Source organism: Lepisma saccharinum, chromosome 23 (genome assembly GCF_977018435.1).
Source record: "Lepisma saccharinum chromosome 23, izLepSacc3.1, whole genome shotgun sequence".
Lineage (NCBI taxonomy): Eukaryota > Metazoa > Arthropoda > Insecta > Zygentoma > Lepismatidae > Lepisma > Lepisma saccharinum.
In genome coordinates, this window is record NC_139251.1 from 32002421 (window position 1) to 32026604 (window position 24184).

Here is a 24184-nt window from a genome sequence, read left to right on the forward strand (position 1 = left end):
ATATGTTTTCTTGAGCACAAGAACATCTAAACATCTATAAGACGTGGGCCACCTTTGGGACCCCTGTTTCCAAGGTGGCTCATATGAAACGGTTTTCTATTTTTTTTTTTTAAGTTACAAGCAATTTTACAAAATAGCCATTTGGTACACGTTCATAATAAGTTATTGTAGTTATTTCTTATAATTTCAGAAATTTATCCCTCATGAGAGGCTTGTAAATTTCCCTAGAAGCTTAATTATGACCACCTTTGGTTCGCCTACCTTAGTGCAATTTTTATCATTTTGGCACCAAATTTGCCATTACGTCTTTCCCAAAACAACCTTACACACCTACTCCATGGAATTCTAGATAAATCCCTGCTAGTATGGCTCTTATAACGTTAAAATAAAGAAATATTTTGGCAAGAGTTACACAAAATCGATTCGGAGGTCATATTAAACACATCTTTTGTCATCAACCCAAACATAGACCTGTTTAGATGCAACTGTAACTTCAGTTTTATTCACTGAATATTTATATGCAATTAACTTATAAGAATACGTCCCGGCAATTAAGTTACATTTTGACTGTATTATTTCTATGTTTATTATATCTCCATAGTCTTGTAATTAAATTCCCCTTTTCATTATTATTATTAAATGTAAATTGCAGATTATGATGACATACTTCTAGTGTGTATATATATTACTTCATTCATATTTCTCGTTAATTAGATTCCTTCTGTTTATGGAATACATATTGAACACTAATTGGACATGTGCCTGTTGTGTTCCAAATAAATAAATAAATATCTGATTCCAGAGTAAGAAACAATATTTAAACAAGTCATTTAGGCTTTTTTAACAACACGCAGAACTGGATTTATATATGTGGTGGCCCCGGGATAATAAAATCGTGAGGTCCCCATATGTATATAACTTCAGTCATAACTTTTAAGCCAAGTTATGTCAGGAATATTCTTGCCACATTTCAAATGTATCTAAATCTTTTTATTATTATTATTTTGTGGAGCCACGGAACTGTAGCTCCCCCCTGAAGGATTTAGGGTTAAGACAATGAGAATAAAAGACAATTAGGTAACAGACAAACCAAGTTGGATTGATATAAATCAAGTTGATTTATATCGCTTTAAATAAATAAATTTCTAGAATAATGTATATAAGGATTTTGCAGATATCAGAATCACTTTTGGTGGAAGTATTAATCTCCTAATCATATAATGGTGTTCATTAGGCTCTAAGATAGGAGAATAAAGGAAATAAAATATATGTACTGATGTTGTGAAGCTCATATGAAAGGAAATGTAAACACAGGGTTTCTCTTGATTTATAATTCAATAATTTTTATAGGCAATGGTAGCAAACATTTTGTGTAGAAAAATATACAAAATACAACCATGTTAAACCATAAATAGTGTAATTATCATTAAACTGTAAATAAACATGGTAGCTGATATTTTTCAAACTATCATTAAGAAAATCTTCAAAATTCAGCTTCAAAGACTATAATAATATTTAAGTTACTATTTTAAGTTACAATTATAGAGTACATACAGAATGTTTTATTTTCACTGGAAGAAATGTTACTGAAATTATTATTAGTTTCAATAACACATTCAACAATATTTCCATAGTAGGTACAGTATCAGAAACAGAAAAATGAATATTTAGGTACATTTTTATTTGTTTTAATCAAACTGTTCAAATATTTTACAGGGCCGTTTAGTAGGAAAAACCTTTCTATAAAGAACATATATCTATATGTATACTAGTACCAGAAACCATACAAGCAATTTTAAGCCTGTTTTCTTTAAAATACAAAAAATCTATTAAAATAAAAAATCCGATTTAAATAAAAAAATCAACAAAAAATATATTTTTAATAAAAATCATGATTTTTATCCACCCTGAGACATACACACTGAAATACAGTATATATGCTCTTAAGGAACGTGAATCCAAAACCTTTGTTGGCGAAATGGTAACTCGAGTAGTTTCTGGCACAGAATAGATTGTTATAAACCTAGTGGATCAGAGATACCCTCCATATGAGAGGTGTGTTTTTTTACACACAGACACGTGTAGTACCTTTAATATTTATACAAAGAAAACTTGGGCTATGTCATATGGTAGATAAAAGTACCACGTATGACAATCCTATTGATATTTCATTTTGGATTTTTTGCATAAATACTTGAGATGTTATATATGAAAAGGATAAAAATATGTTAATCATCTCCAATCTTCCTCTGATCATTTTGTGTGTTCTTTTAGTGCAAATATTTATTATTACGTATATCTATCATACGTCATACGTTCATGTTAAATCTGCTTGCAATGTGGTAAACTGTTTCACTCATATTAATTAAGTTATTTCACATGATTTTGAGTAAACATTTAGCTAACATAGTTGGTTAAACAAGTCAAATATTTAAAGAAAAATGTGTGAGTGTAGTTTTCATAATACGAGTTTCATTTATCGTTTTAGCGATAAAATTATAGAATACATTGAGCCTACTTTTGAATCACCCTGTGTAGTTAATTACATCTTGGCATATGTTTATTAGAATGTTCGTGTAAGTTTCGAATGTTTCATTACCTTGTCTTCCATTACAAGGAACCTCCCACAAATATGTTAACGAAGCCATTATGGCAATATAAACAAACCGTCCACCAACCGTGGAGAACATTAAAAATGACGTCACGACTCGTGACGAACCATTTTCTTAAGCTTTCATATCAGTATGCGGAGGCGTTGTCTGGTAGCCTCTGCCACCTACCGGAATTTCTTGGAATTCCTTTTTGCACATCACGTTCTGAACACGGCAAGAATTAATTAAGTATGCCGAGGTCTACACGAAAGAAATGAAGACAGGAAAACATTTATTTTTCTCTCGGATCAAGCATTGTGAGAAAAAAAAAGCAGAGATGATTTCGCAGATTGTATGCACCTTACACCTTTGTCAGAAGCTATTGAGGGTCCAGTGGAGTATATTCTGTGGAGGGTGACATGAGAGTTTTATCCATTCCATCGGTCCATATTTCATGAAATAAATAGTCGGAGTAAAAAGTCATATCATCTTCCCTTTTAAAATTATTGGACATGCTACTGAGTTAAAAAGGGTTCCCGTTGACTTGTAAAACCTGGAAAAGTCTGTGAAATCAGCTTAGGAGTAAAAATATCACTGAAAAGTCAAGAATGTTTGTAAAAATATTCCATAACCTTGAAAAGTCAAGAAAATTGGGTGGTTTGCTAGAGCTAGACATCGAAATAATACTTTTTTTTCTTGATGGTATATATTTTTTGTAAAAATATTTCATATTTTATACTTATTTATTTATTTTCAACAATGTTGAAGAAGTTCATTCAAGCATACTTTATTGAAGATTTAGCATTTATATGTTACAGCATTGTGCATTGTTAAATGGTCTGGAAAACTATGAAAAAGTCAGAGGAATTTGTGTGGAAATCCTATTTAAAAAGAAATTTTACGGTTTATTTGAGCACATACTTAAATATTTGTGGTAATATTGATGATAAACATTAGTGTCTGGCAATATATTTTTCAGTATTGTATCGGATATGTTGATCATAAATTGTGAAGATATTTATTACGATATATTTATTCTCTTGACAATATTTTATGGAGTGAATATGCATGTAATTTTTAGTCAAGACATGACTTCAAAGGAAACTTTTAAATACCAACATATATTAATGTATTATTAATAATAGCAATTCAAAAGTGCGCGTCAGTATTCTTTGCGAATTGGATAGGAGCAAGGTCTCATCATTTTACAGTTGTGATTAGCCTTGAGAGGTAGAAAGGCGAAATAAAAGGAACACAAATACAAAATACAACACTGTAAGATTTTGCAAGTTTTCTGTGGGTCCAAGTCAGGAATTTGTTGAACTTAAAACCTTCGATTTCATTCCTGAAATTCTCCAATCAGCAATACATTCTGTTATTGTACGGGCAAACAGTTTTCGTATTATCTAAGAGATGAATTTTCTTTAGAATTCTTCCAGCTATGGCAACCCCAAATATGAACTCTAAGATTATTTTGAACATGGAATGAAAAATGACTGATTTTAGTTTTTAGAAAGTTGTTTTCTTTGCAGCAATCGAGGCAAAAACAGAAAAACCACACACCGGGGGGCAAAGGGCAGATTACTCGCTCAACAAGGAAGAGCTTGTAGCAGTAACAAACAAGATAAAAGTTCAGAATTAGCAACAGTTGTTTGTAGTGTCTCCATAACCTACGAGAAAATACGATTGAAATCATGAGGAAAAAATATACTTGTAAGTCGTGTACATTATGAAAATGTCCGGGTACTTTTTAGCTGTGAAAACTATACAAGTGTGGTTGCAAATGATCAAAATATGTGAGAATGAAAGAGGGAGAAGTAAAGAAGAAGCTGGAAAGAGAAAGAGAGAAGTGAAAAAGTAAATATCTCACGTGAGAGAAATAAATGCGAGTATAAAAGAATCGATAGAGAGAAATGTGAGAAAATCTAGAGGGTGGAAATGGAAAGAGATATCAAAGAAACGAGAAAGAGACAGAACTTGAAGTAAAAACGAGAGACGGAGAGAAATAGAAGCAAAAGAAACCATAGAGAGAGAAAATAAACGAAACTGGAGAAAACAAGAGAAGGAGAGAGTGAGAGAGAGAAAGAGAAAACAAGAGATAATGAAGCAAAAAAGAAGTAACAAGAAGGAGGTAAGGAAGGGAAATAGATTTTAAGACACAAGAGTAATGTGAAAATCTAAAGAAAGACAACACATAGAGGGAAATTAAATACAAGTAGAAGAAATAAAACAATAATTCCGTCCGGTTTACACTGTAATTCTATCCGCCCAAGACTGGTCGTGTGGAATCATAAATTTAAAAAATCCAAAACAACAAAAATAATAAATTTTATGTTTTCTATTTATTACCGAGTTAAAATTAACGTCAAATTTCGTTCACAATTCACACCAGAAACTATTATTTTATTTTATTTCTAACATTATAGTAATAATTCGCTATATTTTGGTTTATACAAGAAAGTCTATATAATGCAACTTGAGGCAGGATCTGAGGGGCGTATCCTTGTTCTTACGGCCAGCATGTGCCTGTGTGGGTCTTACTGTGTGTATATTTTATGTCTTTAAATGAAATTCCTTCTCTGTTCTTGTAGTTACTTCTACTGCAGAGACAATAATAAATCTGCAATAACATTGCTGAAGTGGTTGGTTACGCAACCACGGACAATTCTGAGCTCTGACGATCTCATCGACTTGCAATGGGATGGTTACAACCAGGGTGCGAAATCCTGGGGCGGACAGGGGGATTCCTCCCCAACAATCTTGGCCTCAAAAATCCCCCCAACAAAAAAATTCCGGGGGGGGGGGGAGATTTTGTTATAAGAAACAAAAGATAAGCAATTACTCTTGACTTCAAATATACTTTACTAAGAATAATATCGAAAACGCACACAAAGTAGTATGGTTGTGAGTGTTGAATGCTCTCTCTCTCTCCTCTCTGAAGAGATCACTACCAGATTTACATAAATACGCAAAGTAAAAGTAAAGCAAGAATGCAAGACAACAATAACTATGAATTCTAATTCATTCATATTAATACAAAGCAAAAACTAAATAAAAACTAATAAAACCACTAACTATTTCGTAATATATTGACATACACTGCCTTCCAAAAGTTAAGCACGCAATGCAAATTTTCGAAAGCGTATTGGAATTTGAGTGGCTGAAAATCGCTGCGGATGTAGATGTCAGTTCTTATGTGTAGCTTCGTTTTTGTAAGTAGGGAGTGAATCATCTGTATCTAGGTGCTTAATCTGTGCTCTTGAAATAGCATAAAAGCGAGGATTTCGTGCAAGAATCATCACACTTTCGTTGAAGACGCCAGCATTCTGAAGGGTTTGAGGTGCATTTAAAAGCTGATACGAAGTGTTTATAACTTTTGTAGGATTATTTTTGATAATATTCGTGTTTCTATGGCTGAAAGAAGACGAATGACAGATAGTGAGCGCTGGCGTGCTGTCGGACGCATTGAAGCAGGACAATCAATCAAAGATGTCGCTATTTTCTTTGCCGTTGATCATTCGGCAATTTCTCGATTATGGAAACAATTTTAAACAAGTCAAACAGTTGTCCGAAGACCTGTGCCCGGTCGTCCAAGGGTTACCGCTCCCTCTGATGAACGGTATATTGCAATAGTAGCCAAGCGTAATCGACGAGCGACCTCCACAACTGTTACATCCATGGTTGCCAATATCTGTCAGTACTGTTCGCCGAAGGCTCAGCATGAAGCGATTGTACCGTACCCGAGTACCACGTGTTAGTGTTGCACTAGCCGTTCAAGCCATAGGGGCAAGATTAAAGTGGTGTCGTCATGTCAATTGGACTGTCTCAGATTGGTGCAACGTCCTGTTCACGGACGAGTCCAGATTTGCCCTGCAATCAGATGATAAGCATGTAAGGATCTGAAGAGAACGAGGCACACGCAATCAGGCCAAGCACATCATCGAACATCACGCATTCAGATGTGGCAGCGTCATGGTGTGGGCTTGAATTTCAATGGGATATCGCACCGAGCTGCACATTTTTAAAGGCGGTTCTGCGACGGCTGCGCGGTATCGGCATGAAGTCCTAGACCCCATTGTGAGACTCTACGCTGCAGCAGTTGGTCCTGATTTCCTCCTTATGGACGATAATGCCCGTCCCCATCGAGCCAACATCATTGACGAGTACCTGGAAATTGAGGGCATTTCTCGTATGGAGTGTCCGGTGTATTCCCCCGACCTTAATCCCATTGAAAACCTTTGGGATGGCCTCGGGCGTGCTGTCTCTGCACATTTACTTCCTCGAGCCAGTCTCAGAGTGTTGGAAACTGCCCTAATGGAGGAATGGCCATTGCTCGCATCTGCGATGGTTGATCACCTCATTGAAAGCATGGAAAATCGTTGTAAAGTTTGTGTGAAGGTCCGGGGTGGTCACATACCATTTTAATGTAAATTTTGTTTTGGTCACATACCATATTACTGTAAGTTTTGTTTGGTTTGTTTGCCTTTAAACATCATTATGTTAATGATCCAAATGTGACGTCATCATAAACTTACGAAATGTATATTTTTTTTCATCTTTGTACACAATTCTTATTTTCTTTAATGCATAAACACATTTGTTACCTTCATGTGCAATTTTGTGTTAATCAAAGCTTTACTTTTACATTTTTTCTTGATTTTACCATCGCGTGCTTAACTTATGGAAGCGTGTTTATTTAACCAGTTAGTGAAGGAATTAGTTTGTTACTTCATAAATATCTGTTACGTATAAAAGTATCAAAATTAATTTCTTTAGTATTTAATAACAATAATGTATTTTTAATCATTTAGTAATTTATTCCTTCATTTAATAACATTATAATTATGTATATTGTATAATTTGTAAATATGTGTGGGGGTGAATTTATAGATTAAGATCTTTCCTCCCACCAGTCTTCAATGACTGTACCTGAAGACAGGAAATTTTAAGGTGAAGGCTATTTCTCTAGAAAAAGGTTGAGAACCATGAGGTTGGTATAGAGCATCGAAAGTCTGAACTTTGCCCATTCCAAAAGACGTTCAAAGTTGCACTTTCAGCAGAAGACTGCGAAAAAAATGACTTCTGCGCCGCGACAACCAGCAAAAGCCGAGAGAGCCCGTCGTAACTTTCTTCTCGCGGAAGAAAATAGCGTTGACAAAAGAAGAACAAGACTTATATCTTCCTCTCTCCCTCTCTCTCTCTCTCTCTCCGGGCTTTCTGCGACGTTACATCTCCACTCAGCGGATGGTTTCCGATACTTTGTCCGGACCATGTACTCGCGATGAATCATGGGAGCGCGGAACAATACGAGCGACGAGCACTCTTACTTTGTTTGGGAAGTGTAGCTGGTAGGAAAAACATTCCTCCGCTGCCAACCGCTAATGCAACATCCGGCTCTATGGGGGATTCTCCCTTCCCTTCGCTCCCGAAAAACCTCTTTCTGGGGAAAAATGGAAGCACGAAAATATTTTTTCTGATTCCCTTCCCTCTGTGCTTCTAATACGCCCACGGATACTAGCTTGTCTTGAATTTATAGCTTTCCGGACTATTTTTTTAGGGGCTACGATTCGAAAAAGCCACTAAAACTCGACGTTGGGGGTTTAATTTTGTAAACAAGTTTGCAAATGTATTCATTGGAATATGTTGGATGTAAACTAGTTTCTATGTTTTACTATGCTTATTTTTACAAACTGCCAGTTTTTCATTTCTACGTAAACTAGTAGTAATGATTGTGCATGTGGTTGTGGAAATTTCTAGTGACTGAAAATAGTAAGATGTGTGTGTTAATTAACCTCATTATCGTTACTAAGAGAATTACGACGCAGTTGAATGATTAGCATTCTAACCTTTGGTGCGAAGGGTCCCAGATTCGATCCCCGGTGGGGGCTCGAAAATTTCGATGCCGATTCAACATTGCGAGGGCAATTTCCAGGCTACTTAAAACCAACAAGAGTGGATACTGGTCTCGAAAGCCATCTTTATTTTTCGTGTGTTCCTCGTATCTTGCATTTCCTATTACAATAGATTACATCTGAGTCAAATGGGGAACTTTCCATATTGTATTTCATTTTACTTTCTGAACAAAATAACTGAAAATCAGTTACCATTTCGACCAAATAATTTCAACTCAGTTACCATTTCGACTGTTAACTGAAACCCAGTTACCATTTCAACCACATAATTGCAACTCAAGTTACCATTTCAACGAAACAATTATAACTCAGTTACCATTTCAACCGTTAACAGAAACTGAGTTACCATTTCAAGTAGACAAATTCACTGTTTAAAATGACTGTGAAAGGTAAAATAAATCAATATCTTCATGTTTTGTTTACTCAGGCTCGAATATTTGTTTCGCAAACAAACTTCTCTGGCATTCTCACAATTTAATAAACCGGTTTAGCTCTTCTGATTATAGCATGGCACATGAAACATACAGTATACAGGCAAAGCGTGTAAACTGTTCTGAGCTTTTAAACTACCACCTTTGCATACAACTTACGTTTAAGTAAATGGGAAATCTTATCCTAGGAAGGAACCGCATGGTAGTAATGATAGCGGAAGAATACAGACAATGGTCATGAAATAACTCGGTAACCAAATGCTGGTTGTTACTTTTAACTATTCCATTTAATCAAAAGTGATTAATTTTTATTCAGTTTTGACGAAACCAATGTGCAACTCACTTATCATATCAACCAGGTAAATGCAATTCAGTTACCATTTCAACCAAGTAACTGCAATTCACCCTTTCAACCAGGTAACTGCAATCAGTTACAATTTCCACCGAGTAACTGCAAATCAGTGAAGGGTTAGGATCCCTCTTTAAACTCTAGATGCAGTCTTGTTTAACCTATCTGTTCAAATCTCAAATATCCGTTCCTATTTTACAAGATTTTATTGCTTACAAGTCCACACTCCATAGATATCAACACTTAACCGTAACTCTTATAAAACTGCGATTTTCCGAAGACTGGTACTGAGTCAGTGATGGGAAAGAGATGCAGGATGACACTGAAAGACACGAACACCTTAATTGCTTTCGTGCCGTGAGACAAAAGGAACCCTGACACACATTCCACTCTGATGGAGATTAAGTTTCTTGTCTCTCTGTTTTGTCGCGAAGCTTTCATCATCGTCGCGCCTTGCGTGCGGCGACAGAGTTACCAGCGTTTTCGTTCATATTTCAGAGTTTCTGGACCAGGATGTATCCACGCCTAGGTGAGTTGCATTTCTATTCAGGCCCTTCTAATTCGAAGGTAAATTCTAAAAAATTCTGTTTGGAATTTCTCCTATTCGCCATTGCCTAGATTTTATAATACTTTCGTGAGACCACAAACCTATTTCCTACTATACTAACAATCCAAATTATCCTGAACACTGTAAACGACATATAATACTACAGAATTTTAAAATATCAGTATTGAACTTCGAGACAACCTCAAGCACCAGCTCTAGTATAACTCTTGAAATGGTACACTTCGCAACATCTTATTTGACCGCCCCGAAAGAATTCTAAGTCCCAAAATCGTAAACTTAGCAACATTGCACTTCAGCTCCAGGTGAGAGTAGCCAACATTGAGTAGGTCCTTCCACTAGACGATAAACGCTGCGGTGATAGGTTTTCAATTTAACACTTTCCATGAACTTAGAAACTATAAACCGCTATTATAATACATAATCAAACAGAAATAATAAATTGGAAAAAGAACCTTAAATGATATTTCCGGTTCTGCTTGCTCGACTTGAAATTTCGGGGGTTTGAAACACTGAATAGAGTTTTTCTCCACCTGGAGGAAATTGCCATCAAGTTTGTGCAGAAAGAAGCAAATGTGTTAGGAGTTTATGCGACATTTTATTTACAATACCTTGCATAATATCGAACAGTTCTAAAAAACATATATTTTACACGACTTGTCGAGAAAATGTGCTTGAAACACAGGAAGGTGGGAGTCTTCATAAACGTCAACATGTTTTAAGGGTATAACGTCATTAAGTTAACATAGAGCAGTTGGTTAGGCGCTGCTATCCTTATTTTTCATCAAGCGTGAAAGGTCGCGGGTTCAAATCCCACCCTCCCCTCTTTCTTTTTTCTTTTTTTTTTGTTTGCTGAACAGATACCGTTGATATTAGAATATTTAAAAAATGAATCCGATGCACACTTGAGGGACGTCCCTTCTGCGCATATTTCCCCTTAGAAGTTGGAGATTTCCAGGATTTATAGTTAAAACTTTTCTTTTTAGTTATTGTTCATATGTTGTGTTAACACACACATCATGATTAATTCACAAATGACATATATGTATTCAGGATGCAAAATGTAATGTTATTTAAATTATGTATTGTTTGTTCTTCACTGACACCTAAAATATTGATTATTTGATTTCGATATACTAAAAAAAGATATACAGTTATGTTAAGTAGTGATGATGTAGTGCAGTACTGTAACGAAGGAGAGCGTTTAATGAGTTCAAATTGCTAAAATTGGTAATTTTATGTCCGTTCCTTCGTAATGACTGTTGTCAATTCCCTCACCACCATCTTACCATGCATCTAAAACTAATAGTAAATCGCTTATTAACATAAATAAATTGTTTTGGCGACCAAGGCCGATTAGATAAGAAACTAATAATAAGTATTTATATAGTGAGTGACAAACAAAAATTCAAAACCTCATAATGATCGTTAATTCCTCACTGCTTTGTATCTAAAATGCTTACCTTCTTTGAACAGAAAGTACGAGTATCAGATATAACAAAATTTCCCCACTAACTTTGCAATATTCGATACCACCATTACAGACTTAGCTCTACGTAACTTAATTCTGCGCATTCCACGTGGCATGTGACTTCCTCCTATCATCGAAACAACTTTCTCTTACTATTTCCTTTCACCTCGTGAAATACAGAGACCAATGTTAACTTCTTAGCACAGTGGATAAACTTTACACCCAACGATATACTCCTGAAAAAAATCCTGCCTAGGTGGAGAATCGAACCTACGACCTTCCTCGTAAGAATCAAGCACGCTACCTCTTCTCCAGGTAGCTCATGTTAAAATTTGCTACCAGTTTGAAGAAACCAATTCACACATAATGTCATATCTATAATTTCCTCATGGCAATTGTCATGAGGAAACGAATTCAGATAAAATCGAGAAACGCTGAAAGGGAAAAATGATGAACATGTCTATTGGCATTTTGTCATATTTTGTAAATTGTGTAAAAATTCCATGTTTTGAACAAGCAATCGTTTAGTTACGAAGTATTTTGTTGTTTGTTTAAAGAAGGAACAGGAGAGCAAAAAGGAGTCATTTGAACCAGACCCCGTTTGACAAGAAACTTCAGCTTTTTTCCAAAGACTGTATGAAAAGAGAGAGGAACGTATGAAATATAAAATATGTGTGAAATTAAAACAATGGAAACGTTAAAAAATAATACTAACGAACTTCAAACTATGAAAAACATATTTTCGTGGTGGAAAACTCCAAGTCATTTTCGAAATATGAACTTGATGTTTTTCTTTATTATGAAGTGGAGATATGGGACGAAACGATCCCTCAGCAAAAAATTTTAAGAAAGCTACCTCCAACTTTTTCAATGGTCATAATTACTAATTAGGGTCTGGAAGTTGATGAAAAATCAACTTTTTTTTCTGACGCTTAAAAACAATGCTAAACCTGATATCATGTCCGTTTCCCTTCTGTTAGAGCTGGAAAACACTTTCTATTTTACATTTTTTTTTTTTGCATTTTTCGACCTTTTTTGGCTTTTAGTTTATTTGTCAGTATTTTTAACAGTTTTTGTTGCATTTTTACTTATTTTTGAGGTTTATTTTTCTCCTCCCCTTTTGTTTCATTCATTTTAAATGCATTTACTAGTAAAACTTACATATTTAGATTTCTTGACATGGTTCTTTTAGCAAATTCACCATGAATCGAAAATACGGTCAATGGAAAAGCATAATATTATTCTTAACTGAAATGTTTGGCAACGGATTAAAATACTTTGTGTGAATATCTACTTTGAGGTTCTTTTTCTGGACGCTATTATCGATTTAATCTGTAGTTTTAAAGTAAAATTAATCACAATATTAAATACAATTACACTCTGGTATACGCGAAGAAGAACTGTATTTTCGGATGCTGGTCGACTACAGTATCATAGAAGGCCCACTCTGAAAGGAGATGAATTGGTTGATTTGGTGTTTTAAGTCAACTTTATGCATAGTAAGGCTAATCGGGACTGGACCTACAGTTTAAAGTGGAATCCGAACCGAGTGCATAAAATAACGTGAACCGTGTGGTGTAGGGGGAGAGTTTGCTTATGGAAAGGAAGGTCATGGGTTCAAACCTACTTCTTTGTGAAATCTTTTTCGGGAAGTAAACGGCTTTGGACGAGAATGCTTATCTACGTTTCTTGCATATTTCCGATGATATTTATGCAATTTATGTCCAGCATTTCCGGATGCAGAAAGTTGACATGTAAATTCTTAATATGTGTTAACGTATAACAGCTGAATGAAAGGAAAAGTATTTTCTAAAATCCTGCCAATCACTGAAAGATTAAAAACATTAGTAGAAGCATTAATTGAGGCATGCGCAGTGCCGACGATTATGGAGTGTGGAGGGGCAGTTGACCCCGCATTATGCTAAACCTTATCTCCCAAGGGAAAGTAAACTGTCCTTGCCCCCCCCCCCCCCAGACCCCTAGTTTTGGTACCTTACCCCATCAGTTTTGAAACCCAATTGCCGGCACTGAGTATGCATCGCATAAGTATTTACAGTAATATCATATAATCTTATATTACGTTATTAGAACACTTCGTACTCGGTAAATAAAAAGGAAAAAATAATAAGGAAAGGGTGGGATTTGAACCTACGATGTTTCGATCTTGACGAAAACAGTAAAAAAACGAAAATGCTGTCATCTGACCAACTACTCCAGGAGATTGCTAACAGAAAGCTCAGTAAAACACGTTAATCTCAGTTGAAGCAACATTGTGCCGGAGTTTCGAACCATTTTTCGCCAAGAACCAAGGAAAAGACACACTTTGCAGAATCGTTTGGTGTTGTGCAATGTATCTTTACTAAACATTTCGCATAAAATCATCATAAATTTGCCTTCTTGCATTCAAATATGACCGCAATTCTTTCCAGGTGGATGAGAACCTGTTCAGTGTTTCACAATGCACATACATTTTCCTATTTTCAAATTCAGAACTAAGAATCTTGAAATATTTTCAACATTCATATTTCTACTTAACATTTTTTTGTCTACTCATATATTTTATTACTGCTTTAGGGTATATTTACTTTATGGAATGTGAAAGAATGAAAAAAAAAATCACGAGCGTTTTCATTCAGGAAGAAGAAATGTTGCAAAGTTGGCTACTCTTAGTTGGCTCTGAAGCGATATGCTGCCAAATTTACGAATTCCGGACTTTGAAATTTTTCAGGACGGTCAAATAAGATGTTGCGAAGTGTACAAAGCCCATCTTCGACTAGCACAAAATCTTAGAAATGTTCATTATTGTTGATATCTCGTTTCGACTCTTCGATCCCTCGAAAACGGGATTTTCTTTTGACTTATTTATGTATCAATACAGTGGAATTCACAGTTGCAACTGATATGTATTTTTTCCCTCAAATCCATAGTACACTAGGGAAATATGTTCATTCCAGGAGAGACTCAGATTTCAAAAGATAGCATCAATCGATGCAGAGGATAAACTTAGAAGGAACTGCAAATCCTTTACTCTTCAAATACGAAATTACAATTTCATTACTTATTTCAACCAAGAAACAGCAACTCAAATACATTTTCAACCAAGAAACTGTAAGTCGTTAGTCATTTTCCTCAACCAAGAAACTTCAAGCTAGTTGCTTTTTCAACCAATCAACTGCAAGTCAGTTACTTTTCAACCAAGAAACTTCAAGTCAGTTTCTTTTTCAACCAAGAAACTGCAAGTCAGTTGCTTTTTCAACCAAGAAAGTGCAAGTCAGTTACTTTCTCAACCAAGAAACTGCAAGTCAGTTACCTTTTTTAAAAGAATTACAAGTCCGTTACTTTTCAACCAAGAAACTTCAAGTCAGTTACTTTTTAAAAATAAATCTCTGAATGTTAGTGAGATTGGTTCCACAGCATACAATATTAATTTGACAGTGTCCACTGTCTAGTGCTTTTAACTATACTTATTCTAATACTACTTTTGGAGATTGTTCATCTTCTCTTTCTTTAAAGAAAATGCAAGTCAGTTGCTTTCTTCAACCGCAAAGGCTAAGTTCTGTTTCAATCAAGAAATTTCAACTTTTTTTTGGTGGATTTATCACGCAATTTTTTTTTTTACGTAGAGTAACCAGCAAAGAAAAACCAAACACCCGTTTGACTTCTACAAAAATTAATGAACTCAGTAATATTTCTCCTATTTCTTTGGTACGGAACGGATGGGTATCCCAATCTCTGGACCCTCTACCCCTCCTTGGTCAGTCTCATGGCTCCAGTCTTCCCATGCTAAATCGTCCACTTGGCCAGTCATTGTTCGGCCGACGCTATTTGTTTCACAGCGGGACGTCGCCGGAAGGACTTTCAAAAGAATATGGATCATCTAGTGCACTCCGCTGTCGCACTCGGCCGCCTTTTGTCCATTTTTTACAACACCCTTCCTTTTTACTATTATTATTTATTGCCTCTCTCCATTCCCACTTGATTCTCGATCGCCTTGTCTCCATCTCGATCATTAGAGTATTTCCGTTTCTGTCCATTTTCCCTTTTTCTGTTCGATCTTCTCTGCTGGGGAAATGGTCATAATACGCATCCGTGCATGAAAGTGCGAACAAAAAATTACTACGGTATTCGCCCGCCCTTCCCGATCGTATTTTTGTCTGCTTGTAATAAGAGTCAAAATCGTTGTATGTTGGAAATTGTTAGGAGGTTCAGCCATGGGCTGAATTGTCCAAAATTGCAATATTTCCAAAAATATCCAAAATTTGGGTAAGAGTAAACCAAAAAAAACTGTAAACCTTTAATAAATTCGATTATTTCGACTAAAATACCTGGTAACTCCAAACAAACGCGCACGGTCACTAAAAGAATTTGGTGAGCAATCATTTTTCTTCCGGCTATTTAAACAAATATTTGGTAGAAGAACTATTATTTTTATTATTCCGAAGAAACTTTATTCTCTGTGTAGCTGGGTTTGGAACAATATATACACACAGGCGCCAAAGTTAACAACTCAGTCGTCTTAATCAGGTCCATAACAAAATGTCAGATACCAAAACTGCTCTTTTTGTACAACACAGTAAGGAATAAAATTAAAACAGTACAGATATTAAATGTGTTCCTTTAATTTGAAACCTTTGAATCGAATCCTTTTGGTCAGCGTAGCACTTCGATAAACTTTCCGATACATCACGCTTCAATGTTTAACATTGAGAGGAATACAAATTGCTGTGTGCTGCTAAGCTTCGAATCGAATCCAGGCAATCTCTTGAATTTCATAGAGTATTCATATATATTCAAAGTCCCAATTATACTTGCAATGTATAACATTAATTAGCGAAAGAGATATAATGAAAATTTTCCTATTGTTCAATAATATGAAATGATTCAAATAGTACATACTCACGCATGTAAAAAGTTCAAGATTTTGTAGTGAAGACAATACAATAATAATTATGGTAATATGTAGTGAGAATTATAGTAGGCTATGTTTATAAGTAGTAAAAACAATTACAGTAAAACCTCTTTAATCCGGACCCCGATAAGCCAGACTTCACTTAATCCGGACAGACAAAAGGAGAAAAAGGAAAAGCAGAATGCAAGGTTTTAAATGTGGCTAGAAGTCAACAATCAACGCGTATGTACGTACTGTATTGTATGCACAGTATTGCTTTACATTTTCCTGTACTGTATAGTACATACTTAGGCCTATGCCATTTAAATACACCATAATAAACGAGTTTTGTTTCTATAAACGGAGTTTTAATGCACTTTCTACTGTTCTTTTAGGTTATTTCAGTTAATCCGGACTTTCGTTAAACCAGTCAACTTATCCCCCCATTAGTCCGGATTAACGAGGTTTTACTGTATTTTTATGCGCCATGCTAGAATCCTTCAGTGAATAATTATTTATGTTCGTACTGTGTTGAATCGTTAGTTATTTAATGTTTCTCTTTCATTTTGTGTTAATCGTTAGTTAGTTATTTAATGATCCTCTTACATTTTTTGTGTTAATCGCTAGTTATTTAATGTTTCTCTTACATTTTATGTTAATCGTTAGTTAGTTATCGTTAGTTGTTTAATGATTCTCTTACATTTTTGTGTTAATCGGTAGTAATTTAATGTTTCTCTTACATTTTTATGTTAATCGTTAGTTAGTTAGTTATCGTTAGTTATTTAATGATTCTCTTACATTTTTGTGTTAATCGTTATTTATTTAATGTTTCTGTTACATTTTGTGTTAATCGTTAGTTAGTTATCGTTAGTTATTTAATGATTCTCTTACATTTTTGTGTTAATCGTTAGTTATTTAATGTTTCTCTTACATTTTTGTGTTAATCGTTAGTTAGTTATCGTTAGTTATTTAATGATTCTCTTACATTTTTGTGTTAATCGCTAGTAATTTAATGTTTCTCTTACATTATTATGTTAATCGTTAGTTAGTTAGTTATCGTTAGTTATTTTATGATTATCTTACATATTGTGTTAATCGTTAGTTATTTCATGTTTCCGTGACATTTTTGTGTTAATCGTTAGTTAGTTATCGTTAGTTATTTAATGTTTCTCTTACATTTTTGTGTTAATCGTAACTATGGTAATGGATAGTGATTAGAAGAATAAGTAACGGAAAATATCCATACCTTGGATCTAGTACTTTGGCTATATCACACACAGACACACACACACACACACACACACACACACACACACACACACACACACACACACACACATACACGTATATGTATGTATATACGTATATGAGAGTTGAGACCTTTCTTTGCGTTCTCCCTTTAAAAAAATATATAATCTTTGTCTTTAATTCTGTTGCTAGAAGCAGTCATTATTAAGATTTCAGGCAGCGGACCTCCCACAATATAACCTGTAGAGGGGTGACAATTGAACCAATTTACAGAAGCCTGGGTTCAACGGTTGTTTAGTTTCAGATCGTCTTTTTATTTTATTTCCCTCTCTCCCTTTTTATAAATGTTTCCTTTCCCAGAATCAAGCTGGTTCCAAACCTTTTCCCCCTTTTCTAAAGTCCTTAACCGCATTTTTTCGACGACATCGAGAAATGTGTCCTAAATTTCCAAAACCGGTCCCATTTGAATTTATTTCAAGTGATCATGGCCTGAGGCAGTCAGACTGGCAGACGGACAAGAAACGTCAATTACTGGTGCAGTAATTTTGTTCACAAACAAGGAAGAGGAGCTGGGGGAAGGAGCTCTTTATAATAATGAAGCACACTCTTCAAGCATAGGTTCACATTAAACTTCCGTCATTATCGTTAATATATCATATAACTTTGTTTAGTATTTGTTTATATAAATGCAAGCAAAGAATAGTTAAAATGTATTTTATGCAGTTGTGAATTTAAAACTTAAACTTTTGTCTATCAGACATATTGTAAGAATTTCTAGATACTACATAGACTTAATGTTTTGATTTTCGAATTGCCGATTCTATATTATGATTACTATGAAATATTAATGTTTGATTCGTTACTTATACACATATAATATGCGTGCATATAGAATCCTTGAGCAAAATATGACAAAATACACATGATAGCAAATTTATTCACTTGGCTGGATGAATTGATGTTTGAACACTTTCCTGGATGGAATCTTTGTAACAAAATGTGGTGAGCATAGTTGCTAAAATATTGTACAGTGGGATCCATGAGTATTACCGTGCAAATTGTCCATGACTATTTTCATTAAGTTTTCTTTTACATCCTGTGTGTTTTTAAGCAATGGATTTTTATGTATGCTGGAGACGAAGTTGTCAACAGCTTGTTTTGAGTTTTCTTTTAATTCTTGAAGCTCTTATTGGGTCAAATCAAATGTACGAACATGGTGATGGACAATTTACACGGTAATACTCATGGATCCCACTTTACTCTATTTCGTTAATACCCTTCTTGATAGACAATTGTGAAGTCATCGAACATTGGTTTATATTCTGTTCCGTACAAATATTTTATACAGATGACGGTGTAGAAGTACAGTGGGATCCATGAGTATTACCGTGCAAATTGTCCATCAGCATGTTCGTGCACTTCATTTGATCCAATAAGAGCTTCAAGAATTAAAATAGAAATCAAAACAAGCTGTTGACAACTTCTGCACCAGCATACATAAGTTCCATCGCTTAAAAACACATAGGATGTAAGAGAAAAATTAATGAAAATAGTTATGGACAATTTGCACGGTAATACTCATGGATCCCACTGTACCTATGCACTGCATTGATTTTATTGTACGTACATCGATTATGGTGTACATTAATTGACTAAATGATAACAAGTAATTCATTATTATTATTATTATTATTATTATTATTATTATACTTTCAATATGTAAAGTAGTGGATCAAGTACAATCACATGTAATTTTTTTCGATGAAGTTTGAAACATTTATGTTATAACATTTCGAGTGGTGAGAGTACAATGTAAATAGACCACGTGTATTAGTATGGTAACATATTAATATTTACTTTCCACTACTCTCGTCCATGATTGAAAAATCGTTGTCCAAAGTGATCCTACTCTTTAGTGCCATGACCACATGAGCCATTCTTTCAATAGATGTTTATTACATCTGACCTTCGTTTTTTATATAGAAGTGATTTTTGTTTCCTTATATTTTTCAGTAATGTTTTTATTTTCCACCGTTTTCTTCGTCGTCTGTCCAGCAACAAGAGTCCATGTGAGTCATGTCCTGAAAAAAGTGCGTGTGCTGCAATTGAATGTTATTTTACTTGGCGTAAAGTTAAAATTAGACACCGTCTCACGCACCTTTTTTGCGTGCAGTAAGGCTACGCGGTAATATGTTAACGACAGAAAATAGCTGTGAAATATCGTCATCCGCTTTCGTTTGCATTGCTACACGCAAGCAAGGAGATACAATAAATTTACCGAAGAAATTAATGGGTATATTTATAATACAGCGATAAGCCAAGTCCTTGCTAGTGTGGAGAGCGAAGTACAAGTGATTAGTGTAGTACATAGTGTTAAGTGTCATTCACCGCCCCCTTCCACATACACTTAAACACAATAACAGTATCTCAGAGCAACATTTGATATGAATAAGGAACAACATGTATACAATACACTTCTAAGATTCATTGGTGACTTATGTCTACGAACACGACAGCAAATACGTTAATAGAATATACGAATAAGATACTAAAATTCAACAAGGGGAACCGGTATATTTTTACATATTTTATAATTTTTAAAGTGCTGTTGAAATTCGGTAGGGTCTAAGTTGGAAGTTAATAGGCAATGAATTATTATTCATGTTGCAAGTAAAAATGTAATTGAAAGACCAAAAAGTATCGTTTGGAATGTCATAGTACTTCTTGTAGGGCGCATGTTCCTTTTTCGCTGTTGAAACATTCAATCTGGATTTATCTTTTATTTATTCCTCATTTATTTATGCAAATTTTCTTCTCTTTCATCTGGAATTACATAGTTAATGTAGCTATACCTCCATTCTTCCAGCGTTGCTTTTTGTTACTCCTTGACGCTGTATGTATAGTAAAGTAATATGGTTGGTTGGTTGGTTGATTTGGTGTTTTAAGTTCACCTTATGCACAGTAAGGCTAAGCGGGACTGGACCTACAGTTTAAAGTAGGATCCAAACCACTATGTGCCTCCACCGGGTATCGAACCCAGGACCACTTGATTACAAGGCGACGACGGGGAGGCCCGGTAAAGTAATATGTACCTCCAGCTCCTAATAATAGTCTAAACATCAATGTAGTATGCTGTTGTGATTACTGTTTCATCCGTACGTAAATTGTTTCAGTATTTTTTTTTTTACTCTTGGTGCTATATTAATTTACTGCCGCTTTTAGATGATTAGAGTTTGTCTGGAGTTTGTCTCACGATCTCGCTACCTAAAAATCCCTGATTCGAATTCTGGCCTGGGTATATATTTCTTTGTGAATGTTCCTTTGTTAATTTCATGTAATTATCATTTTGTCCTCATTGTCACGATTACCCAAAAAGTGAAAGAAGATCTACTCAAAATATACAAGTGCAAAGTACCAAATAACTTCTCTCTGACAGACTGTCTGATACTATAGTTTTATTATTATACCTAATTCGATTTTGGTGATATTCTCCTTTTATAATTTCGAGTTGTAGTTTAATTTACATTTATTGTAACAAGAAGGAACTCAGTTTGTTTAATTATGGCAAGAGCTTGTATGAAACATATTTTCAGTCGATGTGCATACATAATTTTTATTTGGGTTTTTCTAAAACTGGAAGCTACCGTATTTCATCGTCGCATCGGCGCGTCAGATAACTCGTCAGATAACAAACCAATGATAGCGGCGCAGGATCTTCGGACACTAGTAAATATTCTCAAATGTAATATTTCGACTAAAATGCACAAATCATTAACAACTAATGTGTTAACTTCTTTTTCAAACCGGAAAAATGTTAGCTAAATTGTCACGAAGAAATTATGTCCGTCGGTTTGGACTATATTAAATTTTAACTTCACGAGTATTCCATGTATATTAATCTTGCATCAAAGACAGTTAAGTAATAAATTATATTTAAGTATCGTTAATACCAGCACATTTAAAAGAAAGCTTCATATAATGGTCCCACTCTACTTTTTTGTAGAAAAATTAGACATAAAATCTGGCGGTGAAATACGGTATTATAGTGGTCATATTTTGACAATGTGACTTATTTCATGTAATTAATCTTTGCTTTTTGTAATTGCAGGTGTTTCATAAAATCTTTTAAGTGGTTAAGAACTCGTCTAGGAAGAAGGTGGACCTGAGTATGCAACACAGAGCGGTAAGTGAGCACACAAGTTATTTAGACAACTATTTTTGAAACATTCTTAAATTGTATTGATCTATAACAAAGGTATTATACATTGACTTAGAAAAAATTCTAAAGTAGTTTTTTTTGTGGATAATATACACAAAACGAAGAGAAGTCAAAGAAGAAAGAACTCCCACCGAAAATACAAAAACGTTGTTTGTATTAGTAAAAGGCTAAACCATATTATAAAGTATGTTTGTTTTCTGTCTTATGCTTCATTTTTAATGAAGTGGCATTCGTTTAATGCCACTCTCTAATAATTGAGCATTTAAATTATCCCAAATGAAATCGAATATGGCCGCGCCAAAACTTATGCAACTTCAGATACAATTCCTTAATAGGCTGTTTTTAAATTTTGGAACATTTTGTCAGTATTGAAAATAAATTATGAACCTTATGTGAAACTGTCCTTCCTCACCTTAATTTCATAATTATTCATGTTCAGTGAATTTGTTACTTTCTTTCCACCTCATTTTCGTTTCGTGAACGCAAGCGTGCTCAGAAGTAAATACACGCAAAACCTGTCTACATCTGCTCAGAACATTGCTCCTAACTTGTACTTTGAAATGTTCATGACTAGTTCGCCAATAGTGTCGAACAATTTACTGTTGGCGAACAATTCGTGTACAAATTAGGTGTTCGGAACAGGTATTCTTGTATCCCACCGGTGGTGGAAAGGAGCGGCGAACAGGTCCCCGACATGAGAGACAAATGTTTGCAGGTCTGAACTTGTCAGCAAACTGTCCACCACACAGTTAGTCGCAGGTTGTTGAGCACGGTCATGTTTTGCCTTGCACTTGTTAAGAGAAAGTTACCAAAAATATATTCGTGCGCATTATTTACAGTAATTCTAAAGTGTGCACTGTTGGCAGTACAAGCTCAAGCATGAAACATCAGAATTTGATTTATATTTTTAACAAATATTCATTTATCTATTTTCGACGTTTTAGTGACAGGAAAACCTGGATGCCAGGGAAATCGACACACGTGTCTGAGGAAAGTTATTGAATTTTGTAAAATAATATTTACAAATCTGGAAAAGTCAGAAAATTCTCATTCAATTTTATCAGGCTGGGAGATCCGAAAACACATTTAATGTTTCTTGATTGGAAATATTTTTGCATAAAAATGTCCCTACATTTTAATTTTTGTTCATCCATTTTCAGCATTGTTGAATGCACTTAGTTCATTTGAATAGTATGTAAATTTGAATATTTATTTATTACTGTTATAATATGGTCCGGAAAGTAATTTAAAAGAATTTGGAAAACCTGGACAAGTCAAGATGCTTGGTTTGGTATAGTATTGAGTAACTTACACCAATTATTGCGAAGAGTTTTTGCACTAACAGAATTAAACGAGTGTGAGACCATACTAAAATAGTTTTAAATCATTTTAAACCCAAATTGATAATTAAAATTTGAAATCAAGGAGTCTAGTGCCATAGTCTAAACCAGAGATTTCCTATGTCGTCGTAATAAAACGGCATGATAATTATTATACGATTCATTTATATTTGGTGCGAGGACTGGGGGCAGTCCCTTAAGCTCGGTTCTGCTCGTCAACAATCCATAAAACTGTCCCCATGCTGTTGATACAATCCGCGAAGTGTTGCCAAAACACTGTAACCAGTTTGTAACCGTGACCTAGAAATAAAAAATAGTTACGTTATTTTTCCAAACTGATAACTAAATTTTGACAAAGCAACTATATTCTTAAACTAATTACACATACAAATTTCAGCTTTACACACTTTCATCTGACCAGAACTTGAAGTTGTAAGTTCGTAAAATTTTAATACAAAAGAGATGGAAGATGACTGCATGCAAAACACTGAAAGCTTTCTATTTTGAATGGCAATCCCTTGCACTACATGTAAAAGCAGACAACTGAGGTGCACAGTAATAATATTAGAAAATGTATTCCTTCAAAGTCTTATGAATATTACGTGAATAAAACTTGGTGCAACACAGGTGAAAAATAATATATGTAACCAATAATATTCAGAACATTTTACTTTTCCGAAAATACAAACAAAAGTTTAAAAGCTTAAGGGAATGCTAATTTGGAATTACAAAATAACCAGATTTCGTATCAGATAAAATTTTCCTGGCGACGAATGATAGAAGATCGCCATGGTCGTTAGCCTGATGGAATAGTATAATTATTCAACCAAATTGGTTTCGCAATTGAAATGAAAATAATTATCGTTTGGCATTATTGTGTCTTGACATCTATGAAAATTAAATGTTTCATTATGAATTTCAAAGGTGCATTACGAGAATTCTGTAATTTTTCTCAAATTGATGTGCGATTTCAATTTTTTGATGTTTTGTTAAATAATTCTTTAACCTTCATCAATTGTTCTCGCATTTAGTAATGTCAATGGCATGTATATTCTGGAAATGTTATTAGAAAATTCAAAGTAAAGTATGAATATTTTATAGTTAACTTTATATTTTCATTTGTTTCACTTCTTTTTATTGTTACAGCAACACAAACATGAATTAAAAAGA

The 24184-nt window shown here is 34.5% G+C and overlaps 1 long non-coding RNA gene across 2 annotated transcripts in view; it reads left to right on the top strand.

Moving 5' to 3' along the window:
• LOC146005405 (uncharacterized) overlaps positions 1 to 24184 on the top strand; it is a 262625-nt gene that overhangs the window by 5354 nt on the left and 233087 nt on the right. For both annotated transcript variants that reach the window (XR_014444019.1, XR_014444021.1), the window contains exon 3: positions 21564 to 21638. This is a non-coding gene — a long non-coding RNA (uncharacterized LOC146005405). The remainder of the gene's footprint in view (positions 1 to 21563; positions 21639 to 24184) is intronic.